The sequence below is a fragment of the Neofelis nebulosa genome, chromosome 8 (genome assembly GCF_028018385.1).
Source record: "Neofelis nebulosa isolate mNeoNeb1 chromosome 8, mNeoNeb1.pri, whole genome shotgun sequence".
Lineage (NCBI taxonomy): Eukaryota > Metazoa > Chordata > Mammalia > Carnivora > Felidae > Neofelis > Neofelis nebulosa.
In genome coordinates this window covers 115,256,009-115,275,731 of record NC_080789.1, presented here as the reverse complement: position 1 = coordinate 115,275,731, position 19,723 = coordinate 115,256,009, and the positions used below count along the sequence as shown (strand labels likewise).

General features: G+C 44.2%; 1 protein-coding gene across 5 annotated transcripts in view; it reads left to right on the top strand.

Moving 5' to 3' along the window:
* Nucleotides 1-19,723, top strand: part of SVIL (supervillin) — a 231,308-nt gene that overhangs the window by 43,793 nt on the left and 167,792 nt on the right. The gene's annotated exons all lie outside the window — the stretch shown is intronic.

Sequence of the window (19,723 nt, the reverse complement as noted above, 5' to 3'; positions counted from 1 at the left end):
CTTTTCTAGGTGGGCATAGAGGATGAAGGTGTGACCCAGCTAAGCATTTACTCCTTTTCTTAGACCACGTGTGTCCCATGCCCATGCTGTGCGACATCCCCACGCTTAGAGAGAGAATGTTGGAATTTCCAAGATGTCTGTTATAGAGGATTGCTAAAGTGCAGGTGTTCATTTTAATCACACATAAATTTTGACGAAACGTCATAAGCAGCAGCCTTGGCCTCTTCCCCAGCTCCAACTCATTGAAGCCCACGACAAGTGATGGCCTCACCCTGATGAGGCTCGTTCTTTCTCGGGCTGGGCCCTAGCAGCAGCTGTCCCCTCCCAGCCGCCTTGTCCTCACGTTGGTTGTTCTGTCCACCTCCCCCCTCCGCGTCCCCCGTCAGAATTCCTCACCTGGACGCCCTTAGTTCCTGTTTCCCAGAACTCTAGCCAAAAGCTCAGGTCCACCATTAGCTCACGTACTGCTTCCCTAAAGATTGTCTTTCCAAAGTCCAATCACAGTGTTTTCTTCTTAAGGGCAATCACAATTCCTGCTCGCCAATCGTCATTTTATTTTTCCTGTCTTCTTGACATGATTCTGCTTCATGATCGGATCTATAGTTAAAAAGAAACCATCCTGACATTCATGCTGATCTACTTTTTGAGCTATGTTGATCCTGTGGCCAGTGGGCCGAGGATATAAAGAAACGTCTAGAGGATATTTGAAACAGCTGACTGGCCAACGAACAGGTTTCCTCCAGGAAGCTGTCAAGGATGGAGATGTCTCTGTAGAAAGTTCACACCTGTCTGATGAGGATGTTTTGGGAAGGGAGCCTGGCTGAATTGGGAAGAAGACTGTTTATGACTTTCTAGGTCCCCCAACCAAAAGGGATCGGTCTACCATCTCTCAATCGATGGCCCAAAGGAATTGAAGTTTTGTTTGTTTTCTTTTCACACATTTAAAAAATGAAACAAAGACATTCAACTAGATTATTGCACCTATCATTTCTGGTACATTTATCTTGCTTTGGGGAGGGGGGTGATTTTCTTTAAACTCTCAATTTTCAAGCATATTTCCTAAATGTCTCACACTCTTAGTCCTCATGCCCTTGGAGGGCTGTCTGGTTTTGCGGGTGAACTTCCATGGTGACGGGGTGTCCAGGATGCCGTGGAGGGAGAGGGCCTGGTGAGTCAGAGGGCACCCTTCTTTTGGCTCCCAGGGGAGGTCTTGGTATAGGTGAATCAGGGATTTCATCTGATACTTGGTAGCTACCCAGGGGAAAAGGTGATAAAAAGCAGTCTAAAGTGGGGTGTGTGTGTTTTCCTAGGTTGGGAGGGAGAAGATTACCATGAGTTGATTATAAACCTGAGTGTTAGGAGGACCTTAACCTGACTTTTGAACCCCACCTCCTCTGGCACTCTTGAACCCCTAGTATCTGCCTCCCACAGCCAAGGCTCCTTGCCATTCCATGGGGACATCGGGAGAATGAATCGTCATTAAGCATGAGGTAAAGCACTGTGGGCTAACCTTTTTGGAGAATGTCTGAACGTTCCATGACCATCCTTGAAGATAACACATACTTGAGCCTATAAAGGCATTTTTGAGTTTTAACAAAGTTTTTATGCTCCTGTTTCCTCATGGAGCCTCCCTTATTCCAGCAAGAAGCATTTCCTCCTTCCTTTTATTTATTTATGTATTAAAAAAATTTTTTATGCTTATTTATATTTTGAGAGAGAGACAGACAGACAAACAGAGTGTGGGGGCATAGAGAGAAAGAGACACAGAATCCGAAGCAGGCTCCAGGCTCTGAGCTATCAGTACAGAGCCCGATGTGGGGCTCTAACCCATGAGCTATGAAATCATGACCTGAGCTGAAACTGAAGTTGGATGCTCAACCGATCGAGCCACCCAGGCACCCCTCCTCCTTCCTTTTAAATGCAGCATTATTTTCTCTTTGCCTTATGTTGCTGGTTTGGTACCTTTTATTAATTATGTGTTGGAAAGTCCTGTCCTCACTGGAGTGCTAGCTCCATGAGGCAAAGAATTTCTTTATGTTTCGCTTGCTGCTTGATGCCAAGAGCCTAGAACAGTGCCTGGTACATAGTAGGTGCTCAATAAACATTGACTTAATGATGCCATAAATGCCTCTCCCTGACCAAACCAAATGTTACTTGGGGACAGGACTAGTCCCCTCATCCATAAATTTCTTGGTGGAATGACACAGGCCAGCGGGCTGTGTGGTCTGTGGTCCTCTCTCTCTTGGAAGGCTGAGGAGGAGGTGTGTTGAATTCTAACCCTGTTGGTGACTACAGGTTAAGTTATCCACTTCAAGCAGAAGAGATCCTTTCCAAGATGCTTACAGATAGACATGGAAGAAACACGAAAAGCCAAGACCAGCTCTGGTGTCTGTGGCAGGAGTTTTTCACTTCTCGTGCTCACCCGCCCCTCCCAGGAAACATCTCTGATGGGTTGCGGGGTGGGGGTGGGGGGACGCAGGAAGGGCGTGTGCTGGTTGTCACATCGAGTCTTCCCCTCTGGTCACCTCTGACGGGAAGTGTGTGGTAAGTCACGTGGAGGCAGAATGTCGGGCCCTGTCTGAGAAGCCCCGCCTCTGTTTAAAAAAAAAAAAATGGGTGCGCACAAAGGAACACGGAGAGAAGAAGCTTTATTGCAGTGTGCACAATTTGATTTATAGCAGATATGAAGTCTGGCTGATGGAAGGATCAAATCCAATTCTGATGGTCTAATAATACCTTTGAGTAGGTGCCCTGAGGGTAAGTTCTGGTTTTGGGCTTCCCCTCCAGGTGATCATAGGGAAGAGGGAGATAGGCAGACTTTCCCAGAACCTTGATGCTGAGCGACATCATCTGGAAAGGACATTTTAGATACAAGGATTTTAACCTTAAGGCACAGTAATAGTTACCTTTTGGGCAGCTGGTGAGTGATTTTGAGACAATCACGAGATTTATTGACACCACATTTAATGAAACCACAGACTTCTGCTGCATGTCTTTTTTTCCCCCTCTCTCTGTTTCTCTGTCTCTCTCTCTCTTATACATGCATGCGTACACGCACGCACAGCATTCTGGCTTTAGAAATTGTCCAGGTTTTGCAGGTCAGGCTCTGTACTGAGCTAGCTAGAGTCTCTCTCCCCGTCACCAAGTGTTTCCGCAGCTCTTACTCCGTGTCGCCCAGTTGTCCCACACAAGCTGTCTTCCCTGCCCTCCTGCACGTGCCCGAGGTCTCGTGTGGCGGTCCATTCTCTTCCACCCCATGCTGTTGGGCTCCACCGGCTCTGTTCCCCCCATGCCGCCCCCTTTCTGGTTCACTAGTCAACATCCTATTCCCTGCCTGCTCCACTCCGCAGAGCTCATCTCCTTTGAACCCTGCGGAGCTCTGTGCATCTCTCAGCCCTCGCCTCCTGCCCTGTGACAGCTCCAGTGGGGTGAGCTCAGCAGGTAATGTCCTGGCATGCTGGCCCCGTCGGGAGCCTCATCTGCAACCACCTTCTCCCTCCCTCCGCCTTGCGTTGCCATTCTCGATCTTGCCTCGAACTCTGTCACCCTTTGGAAATGCATGGCACACTTGTTCCATCTTAAATTTTTGGCCGTAGCCTCGGGGCCGTCACCTCGAGTCTCAGCCTGGCGTAGAGGGCCTTCTGATGCAAACCTCCGTCCTCCACCCCGTGTTGCCATGTTCTAGTCGTGCGTAATTACGATCAGCCTTTTGGAAATGCCAGGCTCCGTTTCAACCTCGTGGCCTTTTACGTGCTGTTCCTGCTACCTGGAATACATCACCCCTTCCTTCTCAATGGAATAAACCTGACTGATCACTCAAGATGTCAAGAAGCTAGCTGGGTCAGGTGCACTTGCTAGAGGTGGAAAAGGGCTTCTGGGCCCCACTGGACAAAATCCGTATTAGAGCATGTGCCACACTGTGTGTTTTAGAAGCTGATCTCCTCAGGTAGCAGATTTCTATAAAGGTGGGGCTGGACCCCTGGCCTGTAGCGTTGTACCTGACACACAGTTGTCTAAAAAACGTCTGGCTTTCTGATCATTTGTCCTTAGCCCTTCCAAACTGCACTCGATGCTTTTTGTTTAGGTTATTGCTTTTCTAATAAAATAGCTAATAAAGAAGTTCCATCTGAAGCAGAAAGGAATAGAGCTTGTAGATTGAGGTCGCCTTCTTACAGCGTGGCTTCAGTGGCCTTATTAGCTGCTTCTGTCCTCACAAGGATATGATGTAATTCACCACTACATTTGAGAATTCAGTAAAAAGACAGCAGAGCGAGATAAGCCCTCCATTGCCTACAAACAGCTATAAACCCAGTGTCTCTGCACCGAGAGCAGCCCCGACTTGGGGCTCGAACTCATAAACCCTGAGATCATGATCTGAGCTGAAATCAAGGGTCAGACATTTAACTGACTGAGCCACCCAGGCGCCCTTAAGACTAATGGCTTTCTAATGGCGTTAACGTGTTTCTCACGAGCATGTCCTCACCCATAGACTGAGGGGTCTAGGCAGGATGATCTCTGGATCATCGTCTTCTTGCTTGCGCATCTTGGGGTTCTCTGGATTGAAGGTAGAGTGGTCAAAAATGAAGGTGGGTGGGGACATCAAGCATGGACGAGCTTCTGGCGGAGTTGACCCGAGAGCCCAGGTAGCAGCTCTCGAATGGGAAGGACTGCTCTTTTCCCTCGATCTTCGTGGAATCTGGGCAGCAGGGCCTAAATAGCCCATGAAACTGTGTCCCAGCTGGTGCTTCTAGCAACACTAACAGCATTGGGGCTGGACCAGGCCTGGTTCTCCTGATTGAATTTGTTTCTTTGGTTTGGGGATTTTACAGTGCATGGCAGAGGAAAGGAGCAAGAAAAATGGAACCCTTCTAGCAGTTTTCACTTCTCCTGGCTAGAAGCATAGCTTGGGGGTGGAAAGTGAACACACTTTCTGACATCTGTGCCCCCAGGGTGGCAGCTGGGCTGAGGGAGAGAAAGGATGAGGCAGAATTTGTGAGATGGGACACTGGGTGTCTGGGTCACTCACATAGAAAGAGGGTTAATACAATTCAGTCCCTCAAGTTAACACTTTTTTAACTTTGAAATTTTAAAACATGATCACCGTTAAATAGCAGTCATTAAACACCCAGTTGATCAAGGTATTTTATAAACCTTTGTTTTGAAGTATTCTTAAGGCGAGCGATCTCTAGCCTAGCGGACAAATAGGTTCTGATGACCTGGGATGAACTCGCGTACAAGTGACTAGATCTGATTCTCAGTAGATGCTTCCAATACCCAGGGGTCACCGCGATGTGCCAATGGGAAAAGAGAGTTGGAAAATCTGCTCCATACAGCCAAATGGGCTTACGTCCGAGGTGAACGCCAGCTGAACTGGAGCCCTATGTGTGGCCAAATGCCGTTGTCAAAAACAGAAGAGCTGGCTGTCACTGCCCCGAGCCAGAATGCAGCTCAGTGTCCGAAGAGCCAGCTGCTGTGGCCCCCCCAGGTGATATCTCAGGGCCCAGAGTGACCTCCCTTGCCCTGCTGGAGCCAGCCACACCACCCGGTTCTCTCCAGTTACCTTTGCTGACAGGAAATCTCTCCAGCACTCTATGTATAGTCCCAGAAACATGTCTTCTTGTACTGTCATGGTCAAAGCCAGCTCAGTCTTTGCTTAGCTGACTAGTGTCTACTCAGTATTTGCGTTTAGCAAGTTAAGCAGTCTTTCCTCTCAAGGGGTTTATGTCATACACGTCCAAGCATACATCTACACGCACGCACAGCCCTCTGTTCTCTGAACTTGAAAGGCACGATGAGTGAACACATGTATGTTGAGGTAACACAGAAGTAACACAGCAACAGGATATAGATGAATATGTCTTTACTATGATTAACAAATCGTTGTGTAACACTCGGGCAAAGGGGTTTTATCCCTTACTAGAATAGAGGGATCGAAGACAGGGCATGGTTATCCCTTCATCTGGGGAGCAAGGCAGGCCAGAGAAAAGTCATTAGTTTTATTAAAACAATTGAGGGTGTGGATAGAGCATAGTTTGAGGACTAGGAATGGCAGTGTCTTATGATGGCACCCGTGGAAGAACAGAGATGGCATGCTTCTGGGAGGCTCTGGGGAGGAGGAACATTCCAGTTGGTGGGGGAACTGGTGTCTAGGAGGGATGGTGTTCCAGGTCTCACACTGGGGCATACATGGGACCTGGCCTCATTGAGCCGATTGCTACAAAGATGTGTGTAGCAGGAAGAATCTCACGGCTCCCCAAAGAATCATGGTTCACGTCCTAATCCCCGGAAGCCATGGTTGTGTTAGGTTATATGACAAAGAGGGATTAAGTTTGCTACTCAACTCATGTCAAGATGGGGAGATTATCCTAGGTGACCCGAGTGGGCCCGAGGTGATCACAAGCGTCCTCTGAAGTGAAGGAGGGAGGCAGGAAAGTCAGTGTCAAAGTGACGTCATGGGATAGAGTCTGCACTGTATTTGCTGCTTTGAAGATGGTAGAAGGGGCCACAAGCTAAGGAATGCAGGCGAGCAAAGAAATGGATTCTCCCCTAGAGCCTCCAGAAGGATGCAACCCTGGCAACACCTTGATGCTTAGCCGAATGTCTGAGCTGTCAGCACGGAGCCCGACGCGGGGCTCGAACTCACAGACTGCGAGATCGTGACCTGAGCTGAAGTCGGACGCTTAACTGACTAAGCCACCCGGGCGCCCCAAATTTGTGTTGTTTTAAGTCACCAAATACATAATAATTTGCTATGTTAGCAAGAGGAAACAATCCAATATAGAGACCTGTCTCTATTTGGAAACGTGAGATCCTTTTAGTTATTTATGGAATATAATGTAATGGAAAACTTATGGAATATGAATAAAGAAGAATCTTGTCAAAATGAATTCTAAGATCTCTCTAAGCTCATTTACTTTACTGGAATGACAGCAAAAACTTTATTTAATTTCCTATTATATCCTCACTGCCTGAATCAGTGCCTGACTCATTCATCTTTAAATGAATGGATGTTTTTTAAGTACATCCATGAAAAACCAAAATGACTGTCTTTTCAAAAAAAATTATTTCATGCTGAAGTGTATCACTAATATTAGAAATCTAAATTCAGGCTCTTGTAACTACAAAGAATATCATACTTTACATTGCCATTTAGAGATGAGAGTCTTGGCGAGCAATATATATATTTTAGGTTGTTGGATTTAAGCAAGAGTCATTATTTCTTTCTTGGGTTCTAGGAACTTTTTGTACCTACACGTGGTTGGAATGTTAACTTGCCATTTGCCTGGTCAGTAAAACGGCTATAATATGTATCTCGTTGCGCCCTTAAGTTGGTGACCAAAAAAAAAAAAAAAAAAAAAAAAAGAAAAGAAAAAAGAAAGAAAGAAAAATGTGCTCATTATTTACGAAACTCAGTTGGGAAGTTTGCTATTATTGTTTACTAATGATATTATTAAAGGTCTTCGCATGGCATCTTTTAGAATTAAGAGTATTTCTAGTGTCGATTTGCTATTTCTTATTCTTTGAAAAAAGTCTTTGCTGGGATACTGCTGTGGGCCAGGCCCTGGGAAAGCATAGGCAAGTAAGACGTGGCACTTATTCCAAAGGAGTTCACATTCTGTATGGGAAGAAAGACAAGTGGGTGATGAGAATATGGGATACCCAGTGTTAATCTGTGGTGCCAAGAGGAGGGAGCTTTCCACTCTGCAGGGAGAATACGGCAGAGAGGAGGAGACGTTTGAACCAGGAACCAAAGGCTCAGGAGGAGGTTGGCCAGTAGAAGGGGACATATACTGATTGCCTACTGAATCTCAGGCACTGTGCTAGGCACTTGTGCATGTAACTCTGTCATTTGATTTTAATCCCAAGGAAAATGGTAATCTAGGTGAGTAACTTTTCAACACCACACAGGGTAGGATTTATATGCATTGTCTTAAAAGTCATTGGTTTTAAAGCTGAGGTGGACAAACTTTCCATAAAGGATCAGCTGTAAACATTTCAGGCTCTGTGGGCCATACAGTTTCTGTCACAACTATTCAACTTTGCATTGTAGCAGGTAAATAGCTTTCGATAATATGGAAATGAATGAGCTTGGCTGTGTTCCAGTAAAATTTTATTGACAAAATAGGCAGTGGCCCTGATCTAGTCCATGGGCTTCAGTTTGCTGACTCCTGTTCTAGAATGGCAATTATAGCTACCATTTTGTTTTGGAATATTTCTAGAGAGGGAGCTTATAGATTCCATTAGTTTCTCAAGTGGGCCAGTGACAGTTTCAGAATGTGTTAATAGAATCTCACTAAGAAGTGATAGCAGGCTGGATTAATAATGGAGGTTCAGACTGACCCAATTTTCTAACATTTCACATCATTGTGGTTAATACTTAGCAGGCCTCTGAGAATCCAGATATAATTCATCTTTAAGTCATTATAGATGAGTCCAAAGAGAAAACCACACTGAATTCATTCTTGGCAGAGGATTTGACATTGTGTGGGTATGTATGTGTTTTAACTCTGAAATTAAAAAAAATAAAGATAGAGAAGATTTGTCTGGAACGCTTGGGAAGAAATAAGGTAAATATCTGAACAGATGACCTGGGAGAAGCCTAGGGCGTAAAGGCTCGCCGTTGCTGTCTTCTGAAAAGAGGCAGAAACATCTGGTTATTGTAACAGTGAGGGGCTATGTGAAAGGAAGTCCTAAATCGAGATTAGAAAAACAGAATACATTTTGACATCTTAACGCAACAAGCCAGAAAAAAAAAAAATCTGTCTTTCATAGTTGAAACTGTGGGAAAAATCACTAAATTCCGAGATTTGAGTAAGGAATCTTTTCGAGCAAAACAGTGAATTGTTTTAGAACCGATCTTGCCAAGAATATATCCTAAGAGATATAGGGAGGTAGGAAAACACCTGGAACACCATTAAAGGACTTTAAAAATGTTACCAAAAGGAAACACTGGGAGGCCATTTACGTCACCTGAGTAAAATCACTGAGAGGAGATTTTTCTCTTAACTAAGTGTTGGAGCTGAACAGGTATGGTTACTTTCAGGAGCTCGTTTCTTTTGAGTAAAACTTAAAAAAAATTTTTTTTAATGTTGATTATTAATTTTAGAGAGAGAGAGAGAGAGAGAGAGAGAACGTGATCAGGGGAGGGGCAGAGAGGGAGACCCAGAATCTGAAGCAGGCTCCAGGCTCCGAGCTGTCAGCACAGAGCCCGATGTGGGGCTCAATCCCACGAATCTTGAGATCGTGACCCGAGCCGAACTCAGTTGCTTAACCGACTCAGCCACGAGGCACCCCCCTTTTGAGGAAAACTTTTAAAAAAACCAAAAGCAGACTACGTTTGTAAGATGGTTTCAAATGTGGATGGTTCCAACTGGATGGAAACATTTTCTCCCCAAAAGGAATAGATGGAAAGTCTATGCCTGTTGTCTCCAGAGGTCCCCGTGCTTGGCGTCCCCGAGTGTGTTTCGATCTGGCTTCCCGTCAGGCTCTGTGCTGTGGAATCGGGGGGAAAGAAGGAGGAAAAGATGGAAAATACGGGAGTGGCCTCTTCCCGAACGACATGGTGCATGTTAGCAGGCCACAGTTACGCCAATCAAAACAAGTTAAACTTTTCCTTGTGTGTTGGATCCTGGGCACGAATGTTGCCTTGGATGAAGCAGATGGGATCTGGGACATGCACAGAGAGTCCAATAATGCGGAAGCGGAGCCTCTCTGGCCTTCTTCCTACTGCACTTCGTTCGGACTTGCAGGTGCCAAACTTGATCGCACGGTGCACTCGTGTGCTGTTCCTGGCCGCTTCCTAGGTTAGACGCAGCTTTGGTAAAACTCAGAAAGAGCTTTGTCAGCATTGAAATCTTAGGACAGCTGAAGAACATAATCCGTAAAGCAGGTAAATGCTTTGATGTGGATTATGTCAGGCAAACAGTGTTTATATAAAAGGCCTTCACATGTAAACTAATTAGAGTCTCATAATTTGACTTCTGTTTCCCATCGGACAGAGCTTTTTTATAATGTAAATGTAGTAAAGAATATCCATATTCTTCAATCTGGCTGCCATTCTTTTCTTTTAGTAAGGATTAGATAAAGGGGCTCCTCCAAGCATTGTAGATATTTGAGAAGGTTTGAAGTTTTTATTAGCTTCGCTGGAAATCTTTGTTTCCTGCAAAGTTCACTAATGGAATATATAGTTTCTTACAGAAATCTGTTTCTTGGCTGTATATAGTAAATACGCTAGCCAGTGGGGATGCTTTTACAGGATAAAATTAATATCTAAAAGGGTCCTGAGTCAACTCTTACCACTGTAAAGCTTTTAAAGTCTGAAGGAATAATGTTATTTGGGTCAAATTAACCTTTCCTTTATCTGAATTCGCCGATCTCACTTCTTGATAGGAATATAATATGAATTTCCCGTGGAGTGGCTTGGCGGCTGGTGGATACAAAATGAATCTGCAGCAGGTCTCAGCACCTTGTCTCTTGGTCAGTGGCACCATCGTGCACCCGGTTGCCCAGCCAGTCCCTTCTGATCTCCTCTCCTGTCACCGCCCCATCTAGGGCTGACCCTCTCTGCCTTGCTGTCTGGCTGGAGTGGCCTCTCCTGTCAGGTTCTCTGTTTCTTCTGGTCCACTTTGCCTGTATGCCTTCTCCTACAGCCTATTTTCCTTGGCATAACTATAGTTAATCTCTAAAACTAAATCAAGATCATGTCACTCCCTTGCCCACGCCCAACAGTGGCTTCTGGATAAACCCAACTCTGGATAAACTCTGAATAAGACCCCAAGTCCTTCTTTGGCACAGAGCCTGTAATGATCCGTGCCAACTGTCTCTGACCAGCATTTCCTGCCAGCTCCCCAGCCGCATCTCCTTGCCCTCACCCCACTCCAGCCACCTCGCTTGTCCCTTGGACACCCAGTCACACGCCCATCTCGAGACCTGAGGATCTGTACTGGTCTCCTTTCTTCTGCCAGACCAACTCTCACTCCACATACTCCTCAGTTTGCTTCCCCAGTTTTCCAGGTCTCCGCAGAGATACCTGCCCACTTTACCTAAAATATAAGTCCCACCTTCTCTTACCCCGCGCCCCTCCCCAAAGCTTTTACAAACCTACAGTCTATAATCGATTGAGCAATTTACTTGTCCATTCATGTATTTATAATTGATCTGTCACTCCCGAGAGAATGTGAGCTCCATAATGACGGGGACATTGATTTGTCATCGTATCTCTCATGCCTAGCACGCGTGTAGGCAATCAGGATGTATCTGCTGGGTAGGGGTGCCTAGGTGGCTCAGTCGGTTAAGCATCCGACTTCAGCTCAGGTCATATCTTACAGCTCGTGAGTCAAGTCCCGCATCGGGCTCTGTGCTGACAGCTCAGAGCCTGGAACCTGCTTCAGATTCTGTGTCTCCTCTCTCTGCCCCTTCCTGGCTTGCACGCTCTCTCTCTCAAAAATAAATGAACATTAAAAAAAAAAAAAAAAAAAAAAAAAAGATGTATCTGCTGGGTATTGAATGAAGGAAAGAACCAGAGTCATTCATACTGTTTTTAGTCTGCATATGTAGATCAAATCATAGGGCAGTTATGCTGTTTAATAGTACAGTGATGTTTTTGATTTTCCTACCTTACTAAAGGTTTGCAAGGTTTGTCTTAGATTTACTTCTTGCCTAAATATTTTAGCAGTAACCTTGGTTTACCTTCAATGTAGTTCAACACGTAAGGTCCGTGGTACCTGAACTTCTTGGTGATTTAATGGTTTTGTGGTGACAATCGGTATAGATGGACAGAACCATTGGAGTCTTACCTGCTTACTTTCCTCAGTGACCAGCCAGCCCATATTTAGCACCAGAACAAAGAGGCACACACCCAAGTCTATTTTTAATACAGGAGAGTTCCCAGAATTATCTAAAGACTCAGAGGTTACTTTAAGATATTTCATATGCCTGAAGGAGCTTTTTCTCCTACAAATGAGCAACCAATCATCTCATAAATATTGTATGAGAAGAAATTGGGGGTGGGAGTTAATAGAGGAATTTGGATAAATGGCTTGTAGAACTTGGTAGAAGGTAAGAATAGGGCCATTCCATGAGATAATTTTGTTGGCATAATTGCTAAGTGCTGCTTTAAAAAAAAGGTCTGATTTATTAATGTATAATTTACACGTACTAAAATTCACACTTTTAAAAAGTAAACGGCTATGTGTCTTGATAAGTGCATAGTCATGTAACCACCGCAATGAAGATGTAAATCTCCATCACCCTAAAATCTTTCTCGTGCTCCACTGTAATCAATCTCTCCCTTCGGTTCTGACCTCTGGCAACCACTGATCTGTTTTCTGTCCTTATAGTTCTGCCTTTTCCAAACATCGCATAAATGGAATCACACATTATATAGCTTTTTGAGTCTGGCAGCTGCCACTAAGCTTAATACACTTGAGATATAACCATGTTGTTGTGTGTTTTGGTAATTTGTTCCTTCATTGCTAAGTAATATTCCGTTGTGTAGATAGAGTTTGCTTATCCATTCACCAATTGAAGGGCATTTGGGTTGTGTCCAGTTTTGGGTGATTAGGAATACAAAACTCCCGTATCTTTCATGTACAGGCGTTTATGGGCACGTTAGTTTTCATTTCCTCATGGATCGCTACCTAAGACCAGGATGGCAGGATCAGATGGCAAATATGTATTTAAACTTTATAAAAAGACAACCAAACTGATCTCCCAAGTGGCTATGCCATTTTCTGCTCCTACCACTAAGGTGTGAGGGTTTCATGACCTGCCTTTTCATCCTCAAGCGTTAGATGCCCAAGTGGCTTTCTTCTTTGAAGAGAAATCTTAGGGTTTACCCTTTCCCTTTTTAGCCTCTCCATTTTGTGTTCATTTCTTCTACTTGGACCTTTAAATTACTTTTCTTTAGAAGTCTTTCATACCTGCAATGTTGCCTGAGTTTCTTTTTTTCTTCTCTGCACACAGCACGGGGCCTTATATTCAGTAGATGCTAAGGTCACATCTGTTTGACTTGGTTGCCAGAAGCCAAATAAACCGATCTCAAGGGTAAGGACCGCCTTTAGTGGGACTTCGGTGCAAGCGTAGCAGAGTCAGAGGACATCTGCATGACAGAGGTGTGTAGGTTGAGCCCTGCCCCAAGATCTGGGGAGAGAGTTCTTTTGTCTCTCTTCTGGCAATAAAGTGTCTCCCAGGAGGTATGGGATGCAAACTGTGTTTGGACTTTCACAGTGATGAAGATCTGTTTTGCCCTAGGCAGAGAAGTCAGAAACTAATCTGTGTTATTAAAGATGTGTAGATTTATCTTGGAGATACTGACTGTGAAGTGGGTAGAATCTTGTGAAAGGTTGTTAATCTCGCTTAAAACTTTTATGTTATTTTTTTTTTAATTTTAACATTTATTTATTTATTTTTGAGAGAGAGAGAGAGAGAGAGAGAGAGAGAGAGAGAGAGAGACAGAGTGTGAGCAGGGGAGGGGCAGAGAGAGAGGGAGACACAGAATCCGAAGCAGGCTCCAGGCTCTGAGTTGTCAGCACAGAGCCCAAGGCGGGGTTCTAACACACGAACGAGACCATGACCTGAGCTGGAGTCGGCCACTTAACCGACTGAGCCACCCAGGTGCCCTGTATCAATTTATTTATATTTTAATCCTGTATAGTTAATATACATTGTTATATTGTTTTTTGGTAGACGAGAGCGAGTCAACAATTCTATACATTATTCGGTGCTGGTCCATGAAGATAAGTGTGTTCATAACCCCCATCACCTGTTTAACCGATCCCCCCACCCACCTCCCCTCTGGTAATGATCTCTGTAGTTAAGAGTTCTCTGTAGTTCTCTGTTGTTCTCTGTAGTTAAGAGTCTGTTTTTTGGTTACTCCCTCCCTCTTTTCTTTCCCTTTCTTTGTTTTGTTTCTTAAAATCCACATATGAGTGAGATCATATGGTATTTGTCTTTCTCTGACTGACTTATTTCACTTAGTGTTAAACTGTTTAGATCTATCCATGTCTCTGCATGCAAATGGCAAGTCTTCATTCTTTTTTATGACCAAGTAATATTCCAGTGTGTGTGTGTCTGTGTGTGCACCATATTGTCTTTATCCATCCATCTATCAGTGGACACTTGGGCTGCTGCCATTATTTTGGCTACTTTAAATAATGCTGCCATAAAAGTATGGGAACATATATCTTTTCAAGGAGATGGAAGAGGAGACTAAAGTATTTTTGTATTCTTTGGGTGAATACCCGCTAGTGTAATTACTGGATCATATGGTAGTTCTAATTTTGATTTTTTTAAGGAACCCCCATACTGTTTTCCACAGGGTCTGTGCCCATTTGCATCCCCCCCAACAGAAGCACTATTACTTGAAATGCTCCTAAGCGCTGTGACTTATAAAATGTAAATCTGTGAGACGCATTACTGAGTTCATAGTAGCCTTTTGACATTGTCTTACTAACTATGCAATGGATGGCAGAGGGTGGGTACAAGAAATAATTTGAGATTAGACAGGAGCTCCTTATACTTGAACCTGTTGAGACCCACCTCTGGGACATGCACCCAGAAGACATAATTTAAGATGAGAGTAAGGAAGTGAGAGTGACCAAAAGTCACCTCCTTACCTCCTTACCCATCAAGAGACCCATTACCTCCTTACCTATCGAAAGGGACGATAGGCAGAGTATACAGAGAGTGGACTCCAGCCCATAGAGCATATTTTTCTTATCAGATGCAGCTTGCTTATCAATAGGCCTTTTATTTGGTGTTTGTTGTTCACTTAAGAAAGAAAGAGCAAAGCCCAGCGTAATAACCTTAGTTTTGTGAAAATATGCACCCATGAAGTCAGTAGAGAGTAATAGAAAATGTTTGTCTTCACCAAGTGCTGCATCACACAGATAGACTGTGAGTGTCTAGGAGCCCAAAAGGAGGGCCATGATATTGTGGCTGCTTTGAGCCTGGTGTGATCCACTGGGAAGTCCAATTGCCTCTGACAGAAGAAACCGTGAGCACTTGATTCTGTGAAGGGCCTTTTTTGTTGTGGCAGCTATACAGCTAGAGTGCCTTCTGGAACTGCCAGTAAAAATATACTCAGGTGGTGGCTTTCAGACTGTTCAAGTTTAAGGACATTTGGAGAAAGTCATGGTGCTTTTTGAGGTACACTTGGAAATGCTGAAATGTTGCATTCTGTTTTTCTGTTTCACAACTTAGCATATGATGTGTTTTGTCATTATATACATAATTATGTACACATATGTGTATGTGTCTATACATAATATATATGTATACACACATATATTTAATCACTAAATATAAAGTTGGCTCTTCATATAGATCTTAGTTCGGGTTGTTGTAACAAGAATAACATAAACTGGATGGCTTAAATGACAGACACTTATTTCTCACAGTTCTGGAAGCTAGCGAGTCCAAGATCAAGGTGTTAGCAGGTTCTGTTCCTAGTGAGGGGTCTCTTCCTGGTTTGCAGATGGCCACCTTGCTGTGTCCTCACATGGTGGAGAGCAGAGAGAAGCAGCAAGCGCGCTCTCTCTCTCTCTCTCTCTCATAAGAGCACTAATCCCATGAGGACTCCACCTTCAGGACCTAATCACCTCCCAATGGCCCCAACTGCAAATATTATCATCTTGGGGATTAGAACTTCTCAAAATGTCAACTTTGGGAGACATGAACATTTGGTCCACAGTACTATATTTGGGTGCTATAAACAACATAAAGTCATATTCCCAAGTACATGTGTCTATCAAACAGCAAGCTGAATTTTTCTTCAATGTTGCTTGCTACTTGTTTATGCATTTTGTGGTTACTACTAGGCAAGTACTAGTACAAGTGCTAGAAGGCACAAAAGATTTTGAAATATATATATATATATGACAGAAGGTAAAATTGAGAATTCTGCCCATTAACTTAATTTTTCTACTTGTGATTTTAGATAGTACCTACATTCTTTGGATTTTGAAGCAGAACACCTCCCATGGTTTTGTAGGAGCATATTTGAAAACATAAGAGGACCTGATGCTACCTTTTGAGAACTGTAACTGTAATGGGGTATCTGGGAGACCTAGGCAGTAACAGCCAAAAGCCCATCAAATGCGAAATGTGTCCCCCTAGGAAGATGGCCCCAAGGACAGCAGGGTGGTGGAGCTTCTGGATCTCACCAGGGAGGACTGAGGTGCTTATTTTAGCTCCCTCTCCTTCATGTGTCCCCACGTCAGTTGCTATTTTGATTGTGTGCATCTTCCTGCAGCTGGTGGAGTGGTGACTGCCAGAGCCTTCATGGGGGGAATGAGCTGCCCCATGCCCATTGGTACCTCTGTCGGTCTTTCGGCATCTATTTATTGAGCACTGGCTTCCTGCCCATGAAATACTAAGAACATACAATACAAGCTAAAAACCCACAGTCTCATTTTAGAGAGGAAAAAAAAATATGAGCATATGAAAGGCAGGTAACTCTTGATCAAGAGAAGTAGAATACAAATGGATAGTCACAGTCAAATTATACTTCGGAATGCATTTAATATACCATTACTTAGTGAAGACTACCAACATTTAGTTTGGGAAGAATCCAGTATTTCGGAAAACATTCACTGTTCCATAAATATGATCCTAATGTGCAAAAATATTGCAAGCATAAGAGTTCAGGATGACAAACTCTCCTATAAATCATTTCACAGATAAAATGGGCCCATGGTCAGTACTCTTAAAATGGTCTATTATTTGTTCTTTAACCAAGGTTTCTATATGCCTTCCCCCATATTAAAATGAAACCTGGGTTGTCTTAGTGTGTCCTTGAGAACTGTCCTTTCTTCTTTCTAAAGTCATCTCAGTGGCCTCAGTGATCTTTGAAGGGAGTCCCCACCCCCCACAGTGTCCCTGGTGTCCTCTCTCCTATATCACCTTCCTACTGTTGTCATTGCTTAATTGCCTCTAACCTTGGCTCCTGCACATGACCCGTCCAGTCACTTACTAATGGTTTTTCCATCAACTTGTGTGGTCCTGGAATGAATGCTAGCAGATGACACCTGGGACACCAATATAGTAAGTACATGTCCAAGGGGTAATGGAATGGGACTCTCCCCACACAATTACAGACCTGTGGTGATGTCTACAGGTTATTGTATACTTCCAGCTAGTGGCTACCTTCTAACAGGTGCATGGTTTTGTTGATTTGGAGTCATCCTGTTTATTTTTGTTTTGCAAGTGTTCAAATAATAATGATTATTTATTATTATTATTGATTCTCTGGCTAACCAAACCATAGATAGTCAAGAATTAATTCTAGTGGTCATTTATCGTTAGATAATTGGCACGAATTCAGGAGAGAGAAAACTCACTGAGGAAGAAGTGAGACAGTCAGAGAAGGGTCTCATGGAAACTGGAGGCATCTAAGCTGAATCCTGAAAGGTATCTTGAGATTTATATGGGGAGAGGGAGGAAGTGCCCATGGCTCCTGAAAATATCTTTAAGAACCTCCTTCCCTTGCTGTAGGCATCCAGGAAAAGATGGGTAGCCAGAGCAAAAGTGGGTCTCGTGGAAGCCTCATCCCTAGGGTCTGTAATTGGATGCCTGGTAGAGGAAGGGGAAGACCTTGCTAGATGCTCCAAACCTCGAGGCACCTGACACTGTAGTTAGTTAAGCAGTATGTGAATAAAACTCACCATAAAGGTCCTTTCACTGTGGGCACCTCCATCGGCACCTCCTGTCAAACCTAAGTCTTTTGAAACGTGAAAGTATGTTTTTCTCTGGTGTATCTTCCCTCCAGATGCAGCTGGTCTAGAATTAGTCACAAAGTCATATGAGAGGTTTTGTCCAGGGGTGTGTAATCATCTGAAAGTCAGGTGAAAGTTTGTTTTTGACCCGGAAGCAATATTTCAGAAGGTGGGAACGAGCCCTGGCAAGACGAGCTAAGACCCTGACTTGGGTGCCCCTGCCTGCTGCACATTGACGCTCTTTCCCCCAGAGCCCTGTTTCCCTCTGGAATTTTGCCGCCGCTATGCGGGTTTGACTAGTTTACTAAACTTCAGCCCGTCACTTAATTTGAACCCTTTCCTCTTTGCGGTTTTGCTCTTTTCTTTCCCCAAGTTATCTTGTGTGGATTAAAGCCGATTTATGGTTTTGTTTACCTGTCAGCAACCATATTCTGAAGTTTCTTAGCTAGTGACAGGTTGTCTCTGGGAAAGCCAGATTCCTGGAACTAGTGATGTAGGTACAGGCCTTTCAGACTCCTTCTTGGTCCTTGGGCTCATGATCTCCACTGTGTAGATTCTCTTCTTTCTTGACCCACAGTTGTAGAGTTCCAAGGGGACCCTCCTGCACACTCAACTTTGAGAAGCCCTGCTCAGGAGGACGCTTGAGGGACTTGGGCCAAGGTCAGACATGGGAGTCTGGAGGAGAATAGATCTAAGAGGGAGAGATGAGGATTTCTTCTTCTCCCTTACCTCTTGGCTTCTTTTGGTTCTCTTGGCCTTTCTCCTTTTGAATAATTTCATTCTTCATTCCTGTGTGGCCAGTACAGAAAGTGGGTCTCCTTCTCTAACGCAGGCAAATCCCTCCCCAGTTTAGTACGCTGAGGAGGGCCCCAGGGGAAAGACAGGCTTACACTGGTCTAGCCCAGTTCACAAGGCTCCAGAGCTTTTTAGTAATAAACAGATTTGTGGGGGAGGAGGGAAAAGAAATATATATGTATTTTTGGCACAAGAGATAGTCTACTTAAACCCAATAGTTTGTCTGTGTTTACCACAACCATATTTGTGGTTTGAAGCAAGAGTTCACAGCTGTCTGAATTTCACTGGGCCTGGGTGACAATAATGTTTTTTTTTGCTTTGGGGGAACTTCATGTGGGTTGACTCCCCTGCATCCCCTCATCACCACAAACTGATTGCCTCATAAGTTGCCTCAGCAAGGGCTTGTGGAGAGGAACCCCGTTCTCTCTACACTAGGTAAGATAGGATCTGATGCCACGCCTCCCATATGTTTCTACAAACTAAGAACTGACACCAGCCCTGGTCCTTTACAACGCTGGTGTGTGGTTGGCCGCTGTCCAGCTCAGGGCCTTCTGTGCTTGAGTGAACTCTTTGCTGAGATGACTTTTTCAAACGGTAATGCAAGGAAGCACGGAACAGACATCGGGAGGAGATAAGAGGAAGTGCCTCAGTTTCCCGAAAAAAAGGTTTTCCAAAGCCACTAACATTCAACCACTGACCAACTAACCACTAACTATCTAACAGATCCAGGGGCTTTCCTCTTTCGTCCGGGATCTCAGGGCTGGAGCCTTGCTTATGTTTGGTACCCCTCTCCCCGGCTGAGGCATTGGAATGCCACGCAGGCAGTCAGCCATTTGGAGTGTAAGAAATGAACCTGTTAGCAAGTGAGTTATCTTGTATACAGATTACACGCAGCTAGGAAAATCACACTGGGAAATGGACATATGCCTTCATCCTCCTCGGTTATACTTCTAATACGAGTGGGGTTTTCCCTCGTTCCCCAGCATGTGAGGAAAAGAGCTGTTGAAGATTTTATCTGTGTGGACTTAATGGCATAGACTGAGTTCTAGCCCAGTTACTCACTCTGGACACCCTAGACTTTATGCTAGTCTTCAACTTCTTTCTTCAGTGTCTCTCTTTTTCTAAGGAGTTGGGCCTTTGTCACTTCCTTCTGGCAATACACATCCAATTCCTTGATGAATTCCAACCCATCCTTCTCTGTGTTTTCAAGTCTC